The 23023-nt window shown below is 38.5% G+C and overlaps 1 long non-coding RNA gene across 1 annotated transcript in view; it reads left to right on the top strand.

Annotated features, from left to right (window-relative positions):
• The window catches only part of LOC140528267 (uncharacterized), a 91629-nt gene that overhangs the window by 12996 nt on the left and 55610 nt on the right, over positions 1-23023 (top strand). Inside the window, exon 2 of the long non-coding RNA XR_011975130.1 lies at positions 20516-20601. This is a non-coding gene — a long non-coding RNA (uncharacterized lncRNA). The remainder of the gene's footprint in view (positions 1-20515; positions 20602-23023) is intronic.

The following is a 23023-nucleotide window of genomic DNA, read 5'->3' as shown; positions in this document are numbered from 1 at the left end:
TGTTCTTTATATATAGGAAATGATTTCTGTTGTTTTTCCATGTCCAAGTCCAAGCCCAGAACTTTGCAGAAAATAGAGATTTTTTAAAATTAAATAAATATTTATTGAATTGAACTGAGTCAAAACCCTTATCCTCACTGATTCTTTTAGGCTCTGAAGCCTGAAACTCTTTCCCATTTCTTGGAATGGGAGTTCTAGGATATGATTATTTCTTCTATGAGTGAGATAGGTACCCACACTATTCTAGCTCAAAGCAGCCTCTTAGGAGGAAGTGCATTAGTACAGAGTACCTTTGCCATTATATCTTTTTTTCTTTTTATTTATTTATTTGTAATTAAATTATTGTATTTGTTTTCAGTGTTCTACGATCACTTCCATATATCTTAGATTTTTCTCCCCTCCCTCCCCCTCTTTTCCTGAGAAGTCATACAATTTTATATAGGTTCTACACATACATTCCTATTAAATACATTTTCACCTTAGTCATGTTGCATAGAAGAGTTAAAATGAATGGGAGAAATCATAAAACAAAACAAAACAAAACATAATACAAAAGAAAATGGTCTTTCATTCTGCGATCAAATTCCATAGTTCTTTTTCGGGATGTAGAAAGCATTTTCCTCAAGAATCCACTGGGAATTTTTTAAATCCTTGAATTGCAATGAAGTACTAAGTCTACCAGAAAGATTCCTCGCACACTGTGGTTGTTGCTGGGTACAAAGTTCTCCTGGTTCTGCTCCTTTCACTCACTATCAGTTCATATAAGTCTTTCCAGGCCTCTCTGAAGTCTTCCTGTTCATCATTTCTTATAGCACAATAGTATTCCATTACATTCATATACCACAGCTTGTTCAGCCATTCCCCAATTGATGGGCATCCCCTTGATCTTTGCCATCATTTAAATGAAATAAATTAAAATGAACATTAAAATATAGAAACTAAAATACATGTAAAATGTGACCCATTGTCTTCCATAGGAGGTGAGCCAGGTTGCTCTGTGCTAAAAGTTTTTTCACATTCCTTTCCAAAAGTCTGGATATGAGAAAAAAGGATAAGACCACATTTTCAAGAAGAACAAGACAAAATGGGAAAAGTTTCATTCATTCTTGTTACAGTAACAGTCCCTCACAGAACACGATGTGGGTCCTGTAAAGAAGGAGGTAACTGACCTACTAGGAAGGCAAAGATGAGAGAAAGAGACTTGGATTTGGTATCATAAGACTTGGATTCACATACTTACTGCCCTGAGTGTGATCCTAGGCAAGTCACTCACCCCATACTTGGAGGCTAAGTTTCCTACTCCGTAAGGTGAGGGGCATCAGACTCAGTGGTCTCAAAGATTCCTTCCTAATCTAAATTCCATGACTATTCTGACCACCACATAGAGGAAACTTAGTATTCAGGCTTTCAGGAAGAGAATGTATCAGTTTACCTATTTTAAAAAGTTAGTTCCCTGCTTTAGTGAAAATGCTTTTCTAGTGTTATTTTTCTCTTTCATTCCCCTCTGTTTTTCCTTTAGAGAAGGAAATAAATAGGCAAATGGAAAAAAGCCGATCTTTATAGCCATTTGATTTCTACAGAAGGTCAAAAATTGATTTTTAGAGAATCTGGTCCTCCAGGTAAACCTATCACTGAAATACTCTTGAGATTCTGAAATTGCACATGAAAACACAGTGGCAGAACTGGGACAATTGATAATAACAGTGAAATTAACAAAAAACATATTATTATCATTATGGAGATAATACAGGTGCTTAACAAATATTTGATGAGTGATTGAAGTTTTTCTTTCAAATTTAACCTTTTAAATCTCCCCTTGCTAGGCAGTTAGGTGATACTGTGAATAAAATACCAGGCTTTGAGTCAGGAAAACTTCTAGTTCAAATCTGACTTGACTAGGTCTGTGACCCTGAACAACTCATTTAACCTCTGCCTCAATTTTCTCAACTGTAAAATTGAAATAGTAACAACACTGACGTGACAGGGTTGTTGCGAAGATCAAATGAGATACTATAAAAAAGCACTCAGGAGGTTCCTGGCACATAGAAGGCACTATATAGATGCTTACTCTCTCCGCCCTTCCCTCTGCTTACAAACTCATGGCTTCCAGTCCTTCACAGGAATCAACTCTCCTCAAAGTTTCTTACCACCTCTTAGTTGCCAAATCTGTTGTGTTCTTCCCAGTCCTCATCCATCTTGGCTTCTCTGTAGCATTTGACACTGTCAGCTACCATCTTCTCCTACCACTCAGTCCTCCAAGTCAAAACCCATTCAAAGGCTAGAAGATTTGCTTCTTAAATGTCTCACTGAGAATGTCTGGAATACAGTGGTTACTTTCATTCCACTGTCCAAGATGGCAATGCATTCTCCATCTTCAGTCCTCCCTGTTGCCTTTGGGCAAGTCCTTATGAATCTAGAGGGAATAGACTCATAGGGAATTGATGATGAGGTCATGCTCACTGTTTTTGGGGTCATCGGTGATATTCTCTGGTCCTGTTTCCTTTTCTTCATGTTGGTTTTATAGCTTTCAGAAGCTAGCATCCCTGAGTGAGTTTAGCCTATGTATGCCCATCTTCTCCAAAGCTAAACAGAATATCCTTCTGCCTTATACAAGAGTTCAACCTCTAGACAGATGTGGCTGAGTTTTTATAATGTAGTCTGTCTTGTGGATGACCTTCCAGTTGTTTGAATGTTTTTTTGTAGACTATTTCAGTGCTCCAACAGTCTTTAAGGATACATTTAAATCAATCCAACTCCATGGTCATTTGTCTGTTCGATCACTTTGGTCATATCTGCTCTTTCTGGGAGTAGTACACTTCTCATCACTAGTCTTGGTCCATAGCTGCTCACCTGTAACAGGAATTTGAATGGCAAGTCCCCTTTGTATCAAATGGTGCTGCCAGACTTAGTTAGCAATACCTCTGCCATTATGTCAGGACCACAGAACCACTCAAGGCTTCCCTAAAAGCATTCCTAATAAGTCCAGGATTTCTTTTCCTTAGAGTCCGTAGGTGTTCAAATGCAAGGCTTTCAACACTTTCCATCAAACAATTCATCTTGTTTCTATCAGATACCATTCAACTTTAGAGTAATTCTCTTGCACCCTCGGCACAGTCTTATAGTGAATCTTTTTTTTTTTTTTTAGGAAGGTTGAGGTCTTTTCTTTTTTTAAAATAATATTTTGTTTTTCTGCAGCTAAATGTAAATACAATTTTTAACATTCATTTTAAGAAAGTTTGAGTTTCAAATTTTCTCTCTTCCTCCCTCCCCTGAGATGATGAACAATTTGATATAGGTTATACATGTTCAATCATGCAAAAATATTAGTCATGAAAGTGAAAGAAGACACAGCCAAAGGGGGAAAAAATACAGAAAGTGAAAAATAGTGCATTTCAATCTGCATTCAGACTCTATCAGTTTTTTCTCTGGAGGTAGATAGCATTTTTTTTTTATCATGAGAAACTGTCTTAGATCATTGTATTGCTAAGAATAGCTAAGTCATTGACAATTGATCATTCTGCAGTATCGCTGTTACTGTGTACAATGTTCTGCTGGTTCTGCTCCCTTCACTTTGTATCAGTTCGTATAAGTCTTTCCAGATTTTTCTGAAATCTACCTGCTCATCATTTCTTATAGCACAGTAATATTCCATTACAATCATATACCACAACTTGTTCAGGTATTCGCTGATAGATGGGCATCTGCAGAGGTTTTGAAAAAATTCCTATCTTGGTTCTGATATATGGAATGAAGGTATCTTGTCTTGGATCCGCTTCCAGGTAAGGCTTTTCTGTGCAACCCATGGGATGGTGGCCTTGCATGACAGAGATGGGATTCCTCTGTATGACTCAGGGGAACTAGCCCATCCTTACCCACAGATGAGATATCTATCTCTTTCTGCTTTGGGTGAGCAGAGGACTCAGCTTCAGTCCTACCTATAGGTGAACTATGGATTTCCAACATAGCTTTGGTCCTTCTCCCTGCTGAGCTATTCTTTTCTGTTCCAAGCATTCTCTTCTCCTTCCTTGCTGTCTTGCTGTCTTTACTCATTGAGGCTTCTATTTTATTGACCAATGCCTCTTCCTCAAGAGGAACTGTGTAGATATGATCCAATGTGCTATTGGAACTGTCATTTTACTTTTGAATGCTCCAGTGGGTCATAAAATTACAGAGGGCTAGCTGAGTGCCTTCCACAGGTATGACCTTGCTGTGAATTACCTTTCAATCTCTTAATTCTCTGACCTGTCAGTCAGACAATAAGCAATATAAGTACCTTATATGTGCCAGGCACAGCGCTAAGCACCAGAGAGACAAAGAAAGGCCATGGTTCCTGTCCTCAAGGAGTTCATGATCTAATAGATGAAGCATAATGCAAACACATCCAAACAAATTATAGGAAATAATCAACAAAGGAAAGGTACTAGAATTAAGGAAAATTGGGAAAGATATCCTGTATTGGATGGAATAAGTACAAAAATGGTGATGATAGAGAAGGCAGTCTGCTGGAGGAGATAGAATGGAATGAGATCACTTCTGCCTGCGGAGGAATTGACCTTGACAAGGAGAACAGCCAGTTCTTTATGTGAGACAGGAATGGAGGAGGAAATAGGGCCAGGAGGCAACAGTGTGATGTCAGATAAAGAGAAGGGGAGAAGGAGCTCATGGCAAGAGCCCTCATTTTTTTTTTCCAGTAAAATATGAGGCTAGGTTCTCAGCTGAGAGGGTGGGAGAAGGGGGAGTCATGAGAAGTTTGAGGAGGGGTGAAAAGAATCAGAAGAGTCACTGTTGAGAGTGGGATAGTGAGTTGATTAAGGAGGTTTAGAAGGATTGACTAACCACAGTGAAGGCCCAGTTGAGGCTATGTAACATAAATTTGTGCTGGACTCCATCAGAACAGTTGCTTGATTTTTCTCCGCCTTAGTTCATCAGCACAGGTGTAGGCGTGAAGGCAGTAGATAGTAGGAGTGATCCAAGGCTGAGGTTTGGCATGGCATAAACAGTGATAAGAGGCAAAGATAAGACTCAAGATAAGAGGATAGTGTAGAGTTAAACTAGTTCACCAAGAGGTCAGTATAGGGAAAGGAGGCCAGTATAGCTAGTGCAGAGCAATAGCCTAGAACAGAACTGAAGTACTGAGGGATTAGAGGTCATGGTATGGATGAGCAGTGAGAAAGCAGAGGGAGAAATGGAATACTAATTGTGATCAGATAAAGGAATTTCACTAATGAATTGATAATTAATTTATAAAATTATGAAATGGGGGCAGGCATGCCTAGTTCTTTGGTTACTCTCCAGGTAAGATCATGATTGGTATTGGAAGTGAGGCAGCAAGCACACTTTAATTAAACACAGAGGGTATGGGAGCAAAAGCGCAGAAAAACATACATAAGCAGCAAAAAGTGGTACAGAAGCAGATGCCAGTGTGGGAACAGGAAATGGGATGGTGAAGGAAGGCAAGGCATCATGAGGAAGAGAATGGGGAGGGAAAGAGGCAGAGAGAGTATCACTCGTGTGATCATGGATTACAGTTGGGAGCCCTAGGCAGCATGGAACCGATGGAAATGGAAGAATATTCAGGGGGTGGGAGTGTGAGGTCTCATTTTTGTAGGGTTTTTGGGAGAGACAGACCAACTCTTAACTGTGCTGCTTTGGCCTTAGTTCATTAACATTTCCAAATCATCTGAAAGTTATCAGTAGTTATGATGTTTTGTTGGTCTGAAACTGTAGTGTTTGAAATTAGTCTTGAATTTACATATCATAGGACCAGAACCCTGATCATAGTACCTTGATGGCTTCCTTGATTCAGTATGTATTACCAGGATGTGAATTTTGGTTAATATGTGGTTATTATTATATATGGTTAATATATCATGTTATTATAATTATATTGTATTATTATGTATAGTTAATATGTAATAATGTAATAATACCAGTTGTAAATTATGCTATTTGAACCTTTGGGACAGTTTGTACAAAACTTCCAGCTTCTCCTGTGCAATCTTATTTCCTGCTATTACTACTTTATACTAGTTCTTTATAAAACTTACCTACTATACTGACTAGAAGGGGGATCAGAACAAGATACAGTTTTAACACAGTGAATATGGAAGAGGTCTGTTTGTGTCTAATGACAATGATCATCTTTGAGAAATGAATAGGTTGAGGAACTGGAAGGTTAAGGTGTTTGAAGTAGTATCAATATATATATTGAAGTCTAATGCATTGTTGGTGGAGTTGTGAATTGACTCGATCATTCTGGAGAACAATTTGGAACTATAAAGCTGTGCATACTCTTTGATCCAGCAATACCACTACTAGGTCTACATCCCAAAGAGAACATAAAAAAGGGAAAAGGATTCACATGTACAAAAATATTTCACATGTACAAAAATATTTATAGCAGCTCTTTTTGTGATGGCAAAGAACTGGAAATTGAAGGGATGCCCATCAACTGGGGAATGGCTGAACAAGTTGCGATATATTAATGTAATAGAATACTATTGTTCCATAAGAAATGATGAGCAGGCAGATTTCAGAAAAACTTGGAACGACTTACATGAAGTGATGCTGAGTGAAGTGAGCAGAACCAGGAGAATATCGTACGCAGCAACAGTAACATGGTGTGATGATTAACTATGATACACTTAGCTCTTCTTAGCAATACAATTATCCAAGACATTGTGATGGAAAATGCTATCCACATCCAGAGAAAAACAGTGGAGTCTGAACATAGATCAAAGTATACTATTTTCTCTTTTTTCTCGTGGGTTTTCCTTTCTGTTCTGATTCTACTTTCACAACATGACTAATATGGAAGTATGTTTAACATGATTGTACATGTATAGCCTATATCAGATTGTTTGCTGTCTGGGGGTGGGGGGAGGTGAGGGAGAAAAAAATTTGGAACTCAAAATCTTATAAAAATGAATATTGAAACCTATCTTTACATATAATTGGAAAAATGAAATACTATTAAGTGAGAAAATATTCATGTTGATGAGTGTTAGGGCAAGAATTGGAGAGAAAGATTGTGAGTCAGGTACTAAATTCATTGAGGAAGAAAGGGGAGACAACAGGTACCTAGATATTGATTGGGTAGTACATATGAGATCCATATCTTAAAGGAGGAAACGTTTCTGAGTGATGGTGGTAGAGGAAGAACCTGGAAGAGGCAATGGGGAGCGAGGAGTGTTGCAACTGTCCCATTTCGACTGGTGAGTCAATGAGTGAAATATACAGCCACTGCTGGAAAAACTAAGGATGCTATCTCATCAGGAGGGAGCCCAGGTCTCAGTGAGAGCCAAAAGATGGAAAAAGTGGAAAGGAAAAGATTTAAGATGAAAACATGTTTGTTATTTATGGAACAGGCATTCCAGAGGGCACAGTGGAGGAGGATGTGGGTTGAAGAGAATGGGAATAAGGAATTGGGCAGTGAGGGATGGAGTTTGAATGACGACCTCTAGGCATTCAGAATCACTGGGAAGAGTATGATCAGGGAAAAGTTTGGTAATCATTAAAGGAAAACTTTAGAAAGGTTATAAATTTTAATAGTGTTATGATTTTGGAGTGATTTCAGAACTTTAGGCAGTTGAGGCAAGAACTTGGAACAGAAGGAGTAGTGATACCCTCCTCCCAAGGCAGGAAATCTGGCTGGAACTTTGATGAAATGGTACCCTCTCCCCTGACCTTGGCAGCAAGAGGCTAGTGTGATAGAATGGCCCTTCTTATCTTCACACAGGAAGATGGAGAGCAGACAGGGGACACAAGTGGCTGAGATGAGATGGCTGGAATGACTCTCTCCTCATCATAGCAGCCAGAGACTGTAATGGTTCTTCCTTTCAGAGATGTCAGCATGGGATAAGGAAAGACATCTCTCCTCTCCTCTCATATGCCTCTTCTTTATTCTCTGGGTTTTTCCAATTTAGAAATGTCACAATGCTTTATAAATAACTTGGACCCAACTGATAACTTGATTGATCTATAGTTCCCATATTTAACAAACCTATAGTGGAGAAGTAAGTGTACAAGAAGCAATTCTTTAAGTCAACCAATAGCAAATAACAGCAAAGCTAATATATTTGTGGACAGCTAGGTGGTTCAGTGGATAGAGTGCCAGACCTGGAGTCAGAAAGACTCATCTCTCTGAATTCAAATCCAGTCTCAGACACTTGCTAGCTGTGTGATGCTGGACAAGTTACCTAACCCTGTTTGCCTCAGTTTCCTCATCTGTAAAATAATCCAGAGAAGGAAATGGCAAACCACTCCAGTATCTTTGCCAAGAAAACTCCAAGTGAGGTCATGAAGACTTGAATAGGAAGGACTGAAAAATGACCGAATAACAAATATATTTCTCTCCTGGCTGTTCTGACTCTCTGAATTTCATCACCATGCCTCCACTGCCTTCTCACTCTGAGACTTCCTGCCACCCCACTCCCATTGTTGAGTTCCTCCTAGGGCAGCACTAATGAAATAGAGGCAATTACACAGAAAGAGTGAAAATCCAAATCCAAAACAAAAATAACAGCAAAACAAAAGAAAACCAAAAATGGAAACAGAATAAAACAGAAATTTTCAGTGGGAGAAAAAGAAAATAAATAGCATAAAGGAACCAAAAACATACTCAACCAGAAACAGAATCACTTATCAAAAAGATAAAATCCAACAGGCATCAAATTAAAATTGCAAAATTAGATAGGCAATAAATCTTCCAAGTAATGGTGAATCCTGTGAGCTAAATTCAACTCCAAACACAAAACATGAAATAACAGAGCATTCAAGTTGAATATTTCTTTTCTCTCCAAATTTATTTATTTCTTTGTTTTCAATTTTCATCAATCACTTCTATAAGTTTCAAATTTTCTCTCCCTCCCTCTTCCCTCCCACCATGAGACAGCATGCAATCTTATATGGCTCTACACACATTCTTATTAAACACGTCTTCACATTAGTCATGTTGCGTATAAGAATTAAAACGAATGGGAGAAAGCATGAATAAACTAAATAAAACCAAACATAACAAAAGAGAAAAGTCTACTTCATTTTGAGTTCCGACTCCACAGTTCTTTCCCTGGATGTGGGTGGCATTTTGCATCGAGTCCTTTAGAATTGTTTTAGGTCTTTGCATTGCTGTGAGGGACTAAGTCTATCAAAAACAGTCTTCATATACTGTGGTTGTTACCAGATTCTCCTGGTTCTGCTCACTTCACTCAGCATCACTTCATAAAAGTCTAGCCAGGTATTTCTGAAGTCTGCCTGTAGCACAATAGTAGTCCGTTACATTCATATACCACAATTTGCTCAGCCATTCCCCAATTGATGGGCATCCCCTCGATTTCCAGTTCTTGACCACCACATAAAGAGCTGCTATAAATATTTTTGTACATGTGGATCATTTCCCCATTTTTATGATCTCTGTAGGATACAATCCTAGAAGTGGTATTGCTGGGTCAAAGGGTATGCATATTTTTATAGCCCTTTGGTCAAAGTTCCAAATTGTTTTCCAGAATGGTTGGATCAGCTCACAGTTCCACCAACAATGAATTAGTGTTGAATTTTTTTAAATTAAAATTTTCATAGTGTAAGAATTTCTAAAGCATGTATCAATAACGCTGGAAAATTCTGCTTAAAAGAATCGTGATGATAGAACCAAAACCTTTAAGCTCCCAAAAGTGAGGAATTTTTCTAAATGAAAAAAATTTTTTTTAATAGGAAGGTAGTTTATTTTTATTTTTTTATTTTTATTTATTTATTTAACTTTTAACATTCATTTTCACAAAATTTTGGGTTCCACATTTTCTCCCCTTTTGTCCCCTCCCCCCACCCCAAAACACCGAGCCTTCTAATTGCCCCTGTGTGCCAATCTGCCCTCTCTTCTATCATCCCTCTCTGCCCTTGTCTCCATCCTATACCCCTTTACCTGTATTTCTTATTTCCTAGTGGCAAGAACAGTACTCGACAGTTGTTCCTAAAACTTTGAGTTCCAACTTCTCTTCCTCCCTCCCTCCCCACCCCTTCCCTTTGGAAGGCAAGCAATTCAATATAGGCCAAATCTGTGTAGTTTTGCAAATGACTTCTGTAATAGTAGTGTTGTGTAAGAACTAATTATATTTCCCTCCATCCTATCCTGTCCCCCATTACTTCTGTTCTCTCTTTTGATCCTGTCCCTTCCGATGAGTGTTGACCTCAAATTGCTCCCTCCTCCCCATGCCCTTCCTTCCATCATCCCCCCCACCCTGCTTATCCCCTTGTCCCCCACTTTCCTGTATTGTAAGATAGGTTTTCATACCAAAATGAGTGTGCATTTTATTCCTTCCTTTAGTGGAATGTGATGAGAGTAAACTTCATGTTTTTCTCTCACCTCCCCTCTTTATCCCTCCACTGATAAGTCTTTTGCTTGCCTCTTTTATGAGAGATAATTTGCCCCATTCCATTTTTCCCTTTCTCCTCCCAATATATTTCTCTCTCACTGCTTGATTTCATTTTTTTAAGATATGATCCCATCCTCTTCAATTCACTCTGTGCACTCTGTCTCTATGTGTGTGTGCGTGTGCGTGTGCATGTGTGTGTGTGTAATCCTACCCAGTACCCAGATACTGAATAGTTTCAAGAGTTACAAATATTGTCTTTCCATGTAGGAATGTAAACAGTTCAACTTTAGTAAAGTCCCTTATGACTTCTCTTTGCTATTTACTTTTTCATGCTTCTCTTCATTCTTGTGTTTGAAAGTCAAATTTTCTTTTCAGCTCTGGTCTTTTCATCAAGAATGCTTGAAAGTCCTCTATTTCATTGAAAGACCAATTTTTCCCCTGAAGTATTATACTCAGTTTTGCTGGGTAGGTGATTCTTGGTTTTAGTCCTAGTTCCTTTGACTTCTGGAATATCCTATTCCACGCCCTTCGATTCCTTAATGTGGAAGCTGCTAGATCTTGTGTTATCCTGATTGTATTTCCACAATACTTGAATTGTTTCTTTCTAGCTGCTTGCAATATTTTCTCCTTGACCTGGGAACTCTGGAATTTGGCCACAATGTTCCTAGGAGTTTCTCTTTTTGGATCTCTTTCAGGCGGTGATCTGTGGATTCCTTGAATACTTATTTTGCCCTCTGGTTCTAGAATCTCAGGGCAGTTTTCCTTGATAATTTCATGAAAGATGATGTTTAGGCTCTTTTTTTGATCTTGGCTTTCAGGTAGTCCCATAATTTTTTAATTGTCTCTCCTGGATCTATTCTCCAGGTCAGTTGTTTTTCCAATGAGATATTTCACATTATCTTCCATTTTTTCATTCTTTTGGTTTTGTTTTGTGATTTCTTGGTTTCTCATAAAGTCATTAGCCTCCATCTGTTCCATTCTAATTTTGAAAGAACTATTTTCTTCAGTGATCTTTTGAATCTCCTTTTTCCATTTGGCTAATTCTACTTTTGAAAGCATTCTTCTCCTCACTGGCTTTTTGAACCTCTTTTGCCAATTGAGTTAGCTTATTTTTCAAGGTGTTATTTTCTTCAGCATTTTTTTGGGTCTCCTTTAGCAGGGTGTTTACTTGTTTTTCATGCTTTGCTTGCATGTCACTCATTTCTCTTCCCAGTTTTTCCTTCACCTCTCTAACTTGATTTTCAAAATCCTTTTTGAGCTCTTCCATAGCCTGAGACCATTGAGTGGGCTGGGATACAGAAGCCTTGACTTCTGTGTCATTCCCTGATGGTAAGCATTGTTCTTCCTCATCAGAAAGGAAGGGAGGAAATGCCTGTTCACCAAGAAAGTAACATTCTATAGTCTTATTTTTTTTCCCTTTTCTAGGCATTTTCCCAGCCAGTGACTTGACTTCTCAGTGTCCTCTCCACCCCCACCTCACCTCCAGATCTGCCCAGCCAGCACTTGGGGTCTGAGATTCAAATGCTGCTTCCCAGCCTCAGGGCTTTGGGAGGGGGCAGGGCTGCTATTCAGTGTGAGATTAAGTTCAGGTGCTCAGGTGGGGGCAGGGCTGCCTCACGGGCTCAGTTCCCTCTGGGGGTTTATGCAGAGACCTTCACCAATGGATCTGGGCTCCTGCCTGCTTGGGGAGCCCTGGTCTGCTCCCGCCTCTGCTGCTGCCTCCCAAGGGGGCCTGAGTTATGGGGGCACCCCACATCCTTCTCAACCCGCCGAAGAGACCCTCTCACTGACCATTGTCACCTGTGGGTGGGGGACCCGCGTGGCCACTGGAGATCCCGTCCCTGAAGCCTGCTTGGATCTGCTCCTTTCCACGCCGCGCCGCCGAGGCAGGGTTGGGCTCGGCTGTGCTCCAGGTCCAGGGCTCGAGGAACCTTTTGTGAGAGGTTTTCAGGCTCTCTGGAGCAGAAATCTCCAGAGATTGTTCTGTGGCTTCTGCTGCTCCAGAATTCACTGGTGGTTCTTTTTTTACAGATATTTTTTGGGCAGTGGGTTCGGAGGTAGCGTATGTGCGTCTTTCTACTCCGCCATCTTGGCTCTGCCCCCTCCTAAATGAAAAATTTTAAACAATCCCAAGATTGTTTCATATAATAATGATTGAAGTTTGAAATGTTTGAGTGAAAGAAAAAATCATCTGCTCCCTCTCTTTGGCCCCCAATGCTTAAATGGGGGGAACCATTTTTCTTCAGCTCTTCTTTTCAAGCTTGTCTTTCTCTATTCTATAGACACCAACCTTGTTCCTTCTACACTCTAAGGAGAGATGTTTCTTTAAACCTATTCAGAAAGAGAAAGGGACATAGGAGCTACCTCCCCTATATAAACTGTGTACTCATCCTTTTGTGCAAAAGAATATACAAACATACATAAAAAAATATATATATATACATATATACACACATATGTATGTACGTATGTGGCTTTTTTCTTATCCCTACTTTTTGGGGAAATTTAATACTACTTAGCAGTAAAATGTCTCTCTTTCATATTGGGTCCTCTAGCTGGTCATTCCAATGATTTAGAAAGAATATTTCTCTCCCTCCCTCCCTCCTCTTCTCTTCCTCCTCCTCCACCTCCTCCTCCTCCTCCTCCTCCTCCTCCTCCTCCTCCTCCTCCTCCTCCTCCTCCTTCTTCTTCTTCTTCTTCTTCTTCTTCTTCTTCTTCTTCTTCTTCTTCTTCTTCTTCTTCTCTCTCTCTCTCTCTCCCTCCCTCCCTCCCTCTTTTCCTTCCCCCCCGCCTCCCCCTTCAATCTCTGTGTCTCTCTCCTTTTCTCCACCCTCTTCTGTCTCTTCCTCTTTCTGTAACTGTCTTTCATGGTCCCTGTCTTTCTCTTGTGTGCTACAGAAATCATAATCTCTTAATCCTCTGCTTCCTTTCATTTCTTCAAGGACACACAGAGAATGATATCTCAGAAAACTGGTTTCTTTTTGAGGACACTTGGCCAATACAGAAAGTGAATGGGCGTGTAAAAAGGAACAAAGAATGGGAGAGAAGCTAAGGTGACCCAGAAGACAAGGAGTGGGAGTTTCATTTTTGTCATTGTTAGCAGATAGAGAGCAAGCATTAAGGTTCTCAGGGCGCAAGGAACGGCTAAGGTCTCTGCCCTCTCACCTTTGAGGTTTTCTTTCCCCAGCAGCAGCAGTGACCAATGTATCCAATTGTCCTGTTCCTTTCTTGTCCTCGGTTGCTACCAAGGCAGTGCCGGGGAAGTCTAGTGCTCCCAATGCTCATTTCTCATCTCTCCTGAAGTTTCATTTCTCAGCTGTCTTTCAAATAAGAGGAGAAAAAAAACTGTATCCCCTCCTCACCTCCACTTCTTGGGATCTCGGATTTCCTTCCAGACTCAGTTTAAGAGCCACCTTCTACTTTCGGCCTCTCCTGATCTCCCCAGTTGTACATGCACTTCCTCTCCAAACTACCTTGTCTTCACTTTGTATAGATTAATTATATAATTATATATGTTAATGTTGACTGCTCCATTAGAAGGTAAGCTTCTGTAGGGCTTTTTGTCTTTGTATCCCCAGTACTTAGTGCAATGCAGTGGGCACTTAAAAATGCTCAGTGGATTAGAGCACTGACCCTGGAGTCAGGAGGACCTGAGTTCAAATGTGGCTTTAGATACTTACTAGCTGTATGACTCTGGGCAAGTCACTTAACCCTGATTTCCTCCAAATATATATGTGTGACTTGCCCAGGATTGGTGCTCTAATCCACTGTGCCACCTATCAGCCCTTGATTGATTATATATTTTGACTAATATCAGCATCCCCTCGCTCATTCCTTTAAGGACTCAGTCCCAGGTTTTCTGACTCCAAATTATGATGCCTTTTCATAGGATTTCAGTTAATTAGTCTTCAGTCTCTTCCTATCTGTTCAGCCTTTCCCTGCTGCCTCCACACCAGCTCTCTTCTCCTCGTTCTTAAAAATTCCTCACTCTACCAGTCCCCTCATGCTATCACCCTATACATCTCTTCTCTTTCACAGCCAAAGACCTGAAAAAACTTGATGCATTCCTTTAGTGTCTGTCCTCATCACTTAATCAAAGCACTTTCTCTAAAGTCACCAATGTTCACTGTTAAATCTTAGGGCCTCTTCTCAGTTCTTACCCTACTTGACCCCACTGCAGCATCAGACACTGTTGACCACCTTCTCCTCCTAGACGCTCTCTCTTCTCCGGGTATTTATGAGAGATATCTCCTGATTCTTCTCCCACCTTTCTGACAGTTTACCAGGATCTCTTGCTTAGAAGCACAGTAAGTGTCCAACAGGGGCCCCTAGAAGGTTCTGGGTAGAGTGCTGGGCCTGGAGTCAAGAAGACTTGAATTCAGATTTGACTTCAAATTTAGCAGCTGTGTGACCCTGGGCAAATCATTTAACCTGTTTGCCTCAGATAATCTCCTACCTCCCATTGTTGTTATGAGGATAAAATGAGATAATATTGATAAAGTGCTTTGCAAACCTTAAACCTTGAAGCACTATATATATATATATAAATGTGAAGAGGGAGCGTACTTCTATAAGTGCCTACTGTGTACTTTACATGTTGTCTCATTTGATCATCACAAAACTCCTGGGAGATAGATGCTATCTCTATTTTTCAACGGAGGAAACTAAGGCAGATAGAAATTAAGCAACTTAAAAGGTTGAGAGAAAAGGTTTTCTCCTGGCTTAATGCTGATTAAATAGAATATAGAGCCACAGATGGTGGAAGTTTGCTAACCTAGCCATAGGGGTAATAATGGATGATCATGATCCAAGACAATTCCAAAAGACTCATGATAGGAAATACTATCCACATCCAGAGAAGCAACTATGGGGCCTGAATGCTGATAGAAGCAGACTATTTTCCCTTTTTGTCTTTTCTTTCTCATGGGTTTTCCCTTTTGTTCCGATTCTTCTTTCACAACATGACTAATGTGGAAATAACTTTAACATGTTTGTGCATGTATATAATCTCTATCAGATGGCTTGTTCTCTGGGGAGGGAGTAAGGAAGGGAGGGAGAAAAATTTGGAAGTAAAAATCTTACAAAATGAATATTGAAAACTATCTTTACATATAATTTGGAAAAAAAATAAAATACTATTAAATGTAAAAAAAAAAATCAATTAAGCAGCTTACCCAGGATTGTATAGCACATTTCTGAGGCTAGATATGAACTCAAGCTTTTCTCATTCCAGGCCTAGAACTTGATCCACTGGACCACCTAGAAGGTGGGGAGAGATAAGCATTTTTATAGCACCTACTATGTGCCGTGTTCTGTGCTAAGTGCTGTTTATAAATATTTCCATTGATCTTCACAACAAGCCTGGGAGGTAGGTGCTGTTATGACCCCCATTTTAGAACTCGGGAAACTGAGTCGAACAGAAGTTAAGTGACTTGCTCAGGATCATACCGCTAGTAAGTTTTTTAGGCTAGATTTGAACTCAGGTCTTCCTGATTGCAGGCCACCAGCTGCCTTGCAACATAAAGTAAAATGTGGAACTTTAAATTTCATTAGTTGCTTTAGGAAATTCACTTTGGACTTTATGTGGAGGCAGATGGAAGAAGGGAAAGAATTTTTTTCTATATTTATTTGTTATATGACTGTGGACAAGTTATTTCTAGTCTCTAAGTCTCGGTTTCCTCTTCTGAAAATATGGGTCAAGACTTGAATTCAATCATACCTAAGGTTGCTTCAAGCTTTAATATTCTATGGTACCAAGATTTCTCCACTTATGTGTTTTAAGATTTACTCTTATGTTTTCATTATAATTTAGAGTTTTATTTTGCTTATTAAGTGTCACCCTGTTTTATTTGGATTCCTTTCCATTTCACTTGGAATCCCCAAGTCCCCAGACCAGTCTGTCATGGCCCCTAACACTGCTTACCATCTTCATATAGCACAGTTTTCCTAGGGAAGCTTATGGGTACATTCTTGTTTAGATTTTAACAACCCAGTTGTAAAATTCAGTATGGCTGCTTGAAAAGATCAAATGACAAAGTCTTTATCTCAGTTAGGCCCTAGACAAAGATATCCTGTTCAGGGATTTCATAAAGGCTGCTCCCCAACCCAAGCAGGGAAAGACAGAAATGTTGTAGAGGAGAGAGCAATGGATTGGGAATCTGGGGTTTGAATGCAAAATTCCAGCTCTGTTACTTACTGGCAATAAGGTCTTAGTCAAGTCATTTGGTTTCCTTCATTTCCTCATTTGTTAAAAGAGGGGGTGGAACTAGGTTATCTCTCCAGCTCCTTCCAGCTCCAAATCCTATGAACCAGGAAGAGTCCTTAATTTGGAGCTTAATTTAAAAAAAAAAAAAAACAAAAGTTTTTTGATTTGATGTGTAACAAGTGATCAAGGAAATATTTTGGTTGTCTGACCTGGGACACTTCCTATGGATATGGCCATTCATGTTTTGGTTCTTCGGGGAGGGACACATATTCTGTCCTCCTGAAGGATCTGTGTGTGAGAGTAGCAGCTCCAGGAGGGTCCTCATGTGTTCCTGGGACTGGGGCTCTGGTCAAAGAGGATAGATGAGTAAACCCAGAAGAATTCTACCAACAGTGAATCAATCTTTCTGTTTTTGCCCAACCTCTCCAAAATCTGTCATTTCTCTCTTTTGTTATCTTTGCCAGTCTGATAGGTATGCAGGAAATTATCAAAATTGCCTGTGTTTGCATTTCTCTAATAGTTTGGAGTGTTTTTTAAAAATTAAAAATGTTTTTCAGTCAACAAGGATTTTCCTTCTCTTCCTCATACTTCCCTCACTTCCCTCCTCAACTGAGAAAGAAAGGAAAATAAAGCATCTATTAAAAACATGTATAGGAAAGCAGAGCAAATTCCCACATTGGCCATGTGCAAAAAACATGTCTTAGTCTGTACTCTCTCTATTAGGGAGGTGAGCAGCATGTTTCCTCATGAACCCTCTGGAATTGTGATTAGTCATTAGTCTCGTTAGTCATGAGCTCAGAGTTCCTAAGTATTTCAAAGCTGTTTGTTTTATAGTATTGTCACTGTACAAACCATTCCACAGGATCTACACATCTCACAGTGCATCAGTTTATATATTTCTCTGAAACCATCCCCTTCATCAGTTCTTTCAACGCAATAATATACCAAAATTCTTTCAACCATTCCCCAGCTGGTGGGTGCCCTCACTGTTTCCTGTTCTTTGCCACTACGTAAAAGAACTACTCTCTTTTTGTGGTGAGAAAAATTGGAAATTGAGGAGATGCCCATCAATTGGGGAATGGCTGAACAAGCTGTGGTATATGAATGTCATGGAATACTATCGTACGATAAGAAATGATGAGCAAGTGGATTTCAGAAAAACTCAGAAAGACTTGCATGAACTTCTGACAGTGAAATGAGAGGAACCAAGAAAATATTGTACACAATAACAGCAACGCTCTATGATGATCAACTATGAATGACTTAGCTCTTCTCAGCCATGCAATGATCTAAGACAACTGCAAAAGACTCATGATGGAAAATGCTGTCCATACCCAGAGAAAGAACTGATGGAGTCTGAATACACATCGAAACATACTATTTTTACTTTATTTTTTTGTGTTTTTTTTTCCTTTCGGTCTGTTTCTTCTTTCACAACTGTGACTAACATGGAAATATGTTTTACATGATTACACATGTATAACCTATATCAAATTGCTTACCATTTTAAGAAGAAGGGAGAGAGGGAGAAAAATTTGGAACACAAAATTTTATAAAAATGAATGTTAAAAATTGTCTTTACCTATAATTGGAAAAATAAAATACTATTAAAAAAGAACGACTGTAAATATTTTTGTACATCTTTAGAGTTTGTTTTGCTTAGAACCAATTCCTCCCTTACTCAACCCTTCCTCTTATTCTCTCTACCCCTTTTCTTTTTCCCCTTCTGTTTCCTTGTTGAGTGAAATGTATTTCCGTTTCCAATTCTGTGTGAAAGTATGTATTTTTTCCTTCCTTTGTCCAATTCAGATGGAAGTGAGGTTCAAGTGTCAGCCACTACCTCCACCCATTTCTCCTTGTTTATGTAGACTTCTACTTGTATACCTTGATTATGTGAGATAATTTCCCCCATCCTTCCTCTTTGACTGTCTATTATCTGTTCTTTTAACATCAATACAATATAACGAAAATATTCCCAGGACCTCGGTCTAATTAGACTCCCTCTATGACATGCAGTGATCATAGGGTTCTGAGGGGATACATGTATCATCTCCCCATATTAGAACATAAACAGTTTATCCTTGTTTAGTCCCTTATGAGTGTTCAATCATTTTTATCTTATGTTTCTCTTGACTTCTGTTCTTCCTCAGAGTTTCTAGCCAGAATTCATCTCATCTTCAGGCTTTTTTGCCTTTCTCTCTGTGCCAACCTGTACTGGAATAATGACTCTCTGTGATTTTTTCCTTGGATTTCTTCATCATAACTTGGTCTCACGCATTTACTGAATCTTTTGGGGGAATTGTGAGGTAGAATTTGGCTATATGTTTGCCTGTTATTCCCTAGAGCACTTTTTTTATATGACTTCATATGATATATAGCTTGGATTTCATCCTTTGAAAACTGCAAGTTCATATCCTTGAACCATTTGTCTATTGGGAATGTTTCTCAGTTTTACAAATTCGAATCAGTTCCTTATATATCTTGGAAATGAGACCTTAATTTGAAAAACTTGCAAAGAAAATTTCCCCATTACATGTTTCTCTTCTAATTTTTACTACATTTTATTTATTTGTGAAATAAGTTTTTATTTTTATATAATCAAAATTGTCCATTTTATCGTGTGTGCCCCTATCATTTGTTGAATCATGAACTTTTCTTCTATTCATAGAAATGAAAGGCAACTTTTTCCTTGCTTCACTAATTTGTTGATGACCTTTTATATCTAGGTTACATATCCATTTGGAGCTTATCTTAGTGTATGATGTAAAGAAAGGATTGGTCTAAACCTAATTTCTGCGATACTACTATCCAGCAGTTCTTGTCAAATAGTGAGTTCTTCCCCCAGGAACTGGAGTCTTTGGATTTATTTAATGCTGTGATATTATGTTTGTTTCTATGTGTCATACCTCATCTCTTCTGTTGATCATCCTCACTTCTTTTTTTTTAAGCCATTAAAAAAATCATTTTTAAGGATTATGGCTTTGTGGCACAGTTTGAGATCTAGTACTTTTAGACCCTCTTCTTTCTCATTTTTTTTCATTATTACCTTTGGGATTCTTGACTTTTTTTTATTCTCACTAAAATATTCCTTTATGAGTTTGATTGGTACAGTACTGAATAAATAAACTAGTTTATTGTCATATTTATTATTATATTGGCTCAACCTACCACATTGAAGTATTAGTATTTCTCTAATTATTTGAGTTCATCTATTTTTACAGAGTGTTTTATAGTTTATATTGTTGTTGTTTGACTTTCATTTTCAAAGAAGACCAATGATGTCAGTATTGGAGTCAAGTATGATGTGTTCAGCTGTGGCTAATCAGTCCAATATGAGTTTGGAAGGTACTACCACAGATTGAGCACAAGTGGTCCATTAGAACATTTAGAGTGGAAATGGCTCTGGATTCACACAACTCACATTTCCATTGTGATTCTACGATTCTGCTTTGCTTTGAAACACAGCATCTTCTTTGATTTGGGCACTTCATGCTAGATGGTCTCATGCCAGTGTTTCCCATATCTCACAGTCAGTAGTAAAGTTCTTCAGAGATACTTTGAGGGTATCCTTATATTGCTTCTTCTGACTACCATGTGAGCACTTACCTTGTGTGAGTTCTTCATAAAGTAGTCTTTTGGATAAGCTTGGGTTTGGCATTCAGACTATGTGGACATCCCATTGGCAATGCATTCTCTGCAATAAAGTTTGAATGCTGGGCAATTCAGCTCTAGAGAGACCTCAATGTCCAGTACCTTATCTTTCCAGGTGATCTTCAGTATCTTCCTGAGACAATTCAAATGGAAGCAGTTCAGTTTTCTGGCATGGCGCTGATAGACTATCTAGGTTTCACAGGCATACAACAGAACAGTCGGCATGATGACTCTGTAGATATTAAGTTCAGTCTATAGCCTGATAACTTTTCCTTCCTATGCTTTCTTTCAGAGCCTCCCAAATGCTAAGCTAGCTTTGGTAATACACGTATCAACCTCATCATCTATATGTGCAGCCCAGGAGAGTGTACTGCCAAGGTAAGGGAACTTATGAATAGCATTAACATTTTCTCCATTTACTGTGACTAATGGCTTGATGTATGGATAGTACAGCACTAGCTGGTGGGGGACTTCTGTTTTCTTGGTGTTGATTGTCAGGCCAAAATTAATACAGGTGACAGAGAATCAATCCATAATCTGTTGCATTTTGGCCTCAGAGGCTGTATTGAGTGCGTGTAAGAGCAAGAAAAATGGGATTTTTGTTGTTTTCTTTTTGGAGCTCAGTTTCTTGGCTAAGACTAAATTGAAAACATCTGAAGGGTGATTCATAGCTGTGCTGAGTCACGTAGGTTGTGATACCTTCTGGCTCTGAGCCTATTAGTTGAAAACTATATATACTAGGAGGTTAGTATTTTGCTTTGGGGGTTTTGCTTATAAGAAGGACCTTTTGATTCCCAGCTGGTACTCTGAGTAGCAGTTTGTTGAGCCCCTCTGACTACTTAGATGTCGTTGGTCCCCCTGCATCTAGTGGTCTATGTAGGTTGTTGTATTACTTTGTCAGACAGTTTGAGCCTGTCTATTGATCTTTGTACTAATTTCTCTATGTTCAGGGTGTTAACCTTTCCCCTGAACTAGTGAATGACTTATATGTGTTTAATTAAAGAAGGATTGTTAACCCCTTTGAAGCTGTCTTTCCTTTATAAAGCAGATCAAAGAAGCTGTACTAGCAGGCCATCCTGGGTGTGCTAGGGTGCTTGCTAATACAGTGCACAGTCATTTGAAAACAAAAAGTCATGTGCCCACTCTCCCTCCACTTTAGCCTTGGCTTGTAGTTTTTTCAAGTTAAATAATTGACCAGTAAGAAAGCTGAACTTGATGCCATTTTCATCTTTGTTGAAGGCATCTGACAACACCTCAGAAAACATCATGTTAAAAAGCATGGGACCCAGTAACCGTTGGTTACTGGGAAGGCATGAGAGCATAGTCCTTCCTCTAGAACCTATGTGAATATGCCATCATGAAACTGGTAATGCAATACTGATGAACTTCTCTGGGCAACCCAGTTTTGCCATGATCTTCCACAGGCCCCCATGACTGACGGAGTCAAAGGCCTTGGTTTAGTGAACAAACAGGTTCACATATAGTCCCTGGATGAATGTTGGTAGATACATTTCCAAATATTTTATAGTTTTTATAATTATTTTGATGGAATTTTTTTCAAGTTCTGCCTGGATATTTTTGATTTTATGTATAGGAATGCTGATGATTTACGTGAATTTATTTCATATCCTGTAACTTTGCTGAATTTTTTCTTTTGACTAATTATATAATTAGATCTTTAGAGTTTTCTAAGTAAATTCACATAATCTACAAGTGACAATTTTATATCCTTTTTGCCTGTGCTTATTCCCTTGATTTCCCTTTCTTTTCATATTGCAACTGTTAACATTTTTAGCACTAAATAGTAGTGGTAATAATGAGCATGTTTGCTTTATTCCTGATTTTATTGGAAAGGCCTCCTATTTTCTCCATTACTTATAATATTTGTTCTTGGATTTAATAGATATCATTTACTATATTAGGAAAGGTCCATTTATTCTTGTGAGCTCTAGAGGGTTTTTTTAAATAGAAAAATGTGCTAGATTTTGCCAAAAGTCTTTTCACCTTTTTTTGATATAATATGGGTTTTATTATTAATAAAGTTTGTTAGATTTATGGCCTTCCTTATATTGAATAACCCATTATACTATTCCTGGTATAAATCCCACTTGATCATAGTGTATAATCTTCTAATTTTTCAATCTTTTGTTTTTTCTAATATTTTTGACTGAATTTTGTTTACTCCATTCTGATTTTTAGGGAGTTCACTACTTGGGTCAGATTTATACCTTCTGTTCTAAGTTGTTAATTCTCATTCTGATTGTTTTTTCCAGATATTTTTAAATTTAACAATAAATTAATGAATATTAATTAATAATATTTAATTCATTTAATAACTATTTTGAATAATGTATTAATTATAAAATAAAATAATTTTTATAAATTAAATAACTAAAAATATATTGCTTCATTTCTATTGACTATTCTTGGAATTCTTGTGGCTAATCTATTTCATTTCTGAGATTTTTATTGTACTTGGGGAGTTCTTCTATGTTTATCTCTTGACCTATAGTATTTTATGAACATATTCAGTGTTTTCTTTTGTATACTTATATCTCTAACCGAAGTTCCTGGCTTTGTGCTGGGGCCAGTCTCTTCCTCTCTTATATTCTTGAATGGGTTGTTTGGATTTATTTGCTCCTATTCCTGGTTTACTGGGCTTCTGCTGTTGGCTTCCACCTCTCTTAATGTCTCTTCTCAGGGTTTTGAAAGGTTTTAGTGTTCCTGGTCTGAAACTCTAAGGTCTTCTAGCTCCCCTGGGGTATCTTTCGTCAAATACTGTCATTTGGGGTATCTTTGG

This window comes from Notamacropus eugenii, chromosome 2, assembly GCF_028372415.1.
Source record: "Notamacropus eugenii isolate mMacEug1 chromosome 2, mMacEug1.pri_v2, whole genome shotgun sequence".
Taxonomy (NCBI): Eukaryota; Metazoa; Chordata; class Mammalia; order Diprotodontia; family Macropodidae; genus Notamacropus; species Notamacropus eugenii.
Note: the sequence above shows the minus strand (reverse complement) of the source record. Positions and strands in the feature narration are given on the sequence as shown.